This window comes from Chrysochloris asiatica, unplaced genomic scaffold (genome assembly GCF_000296735.1).
Source record: "Chrysochloris asiatica unplaced genomic scaffold, ChrAsi1.0 scaffold00020, whole genome shotgun sequence".
Classification (NCBI taxonomy): Eukaryota; Metazoa; Chordata; class Mammalia; order Afrosoricida; family Chrysochloridae; genus Chrysochloris; species Chrysochloris asiatica.
The window spans coordinates 7,766,422-7,767,617 of NW_006408538.1; the positions used below are offsets into that span (position 1 = coordinate 7,766,422).

The 1,196-nt window shown below is 36.9% G+C and overlaps 1 pseudogene; it reads right to left on the minus strand.

Annotated features, from left to right (window-relative positions):
- LOC102831429 overlaps positions 1 to 684 on the minus strand; it is a 51,258-nt pseudogene extending 50,574 nt beyond the window's left edge.
- Positions 685 to 1,196: the final 512 nt, after the last annotated feature.

The window sequence follows — 1,196 nt, forward strand, 5'->3', positions numbered from 1 at the left end:
ATATGAACGTTTACAGAGAAGATAATCAGTTTCACATTCAACAAATAATATATTTGCTTCATTGCATTGATTGCAATCCCTTCCAAATACCAACAGTTAAGAGTAATTACATCTATTCATTTTAACTATTGCATCCCCCACTGAGTGTCCCTCTACTTTCATCTTTCCTCTACTACCCTCCTTCTAGGTGTTTATTGCCTGCTCTGTCATCCATGTCAACATGTGTCTATCCTGTAGCTCATAGAGAATTTCCCAACCCCCTTGCCCTCATAACTATCATAGATTGTTTTATCAAGGAAACCTTTTCTTAACATTTTTTAAATAATGGCCTCATACAATATTTGTCCATTTGTGATTGATGAATTTCACTCAGCATAATTTCCTCCAGGCTCATCCATTTTGTGAAGTGTTTCACAGATTTGTCATTATGCATCATTGCTGTGCAGTATTTCACTGTGTGTATTACCAAAGTTTGTCTAACCATGCTTTTGTTGATGGGTATTTACATTTTCTACATATTTTTGAAGTGTCTAAAAGAATGTAGATGGCAAATTGAAGGATCCTGTTTACATAGCCATTGTGCTTGCTCTCTTTCTTTTGACTGGTGCATTTAATCCATTTACCTTCAGTGTCAATATTGACAGGTATGAATTGATTGCTGTCATTTTGCTGTGTGCTTTTCATGGTGCTACTGAAAAAGAAAATTGTTAGTGTTCAATCGTTTCAAGAGGTAGCATATGATCTCAAGCCAATGATATTGAAGGAGAAAGTCCAAGGTGCATTGAAAGAATTAGCAAAGATAAAGATAAGAGGAATTGATGGAATAAACATTGAAATCTTTCAAGAAGGTGAGGTGGCACAGGAGGCACTCACACATCTCTACCAGGGAATTTAGAAGACAACTATCTGGCTGACTGACTGGAAGAGATCCATATTTGTGCCCATTCCAAAGAGAGTTGACCCATGGAAATGAGGAAATCATCAGACAATCTCTTTGATATCCCATATGTGTAAAGTTTTGTTAAAGGTAATGCAGAAATGGCTACAATCATACATTGACAGAGAACTTCCAGAGGTTCAAGCCAGATTCAGAAGAGGCTGTGGAATGAGGGATATCATTGCTGATATCCGATGGATCTTGGCAGAAAGAAGAGAATATCAGAAAGCTGTTTATTGATTACTCAAAGGCTTTCGAT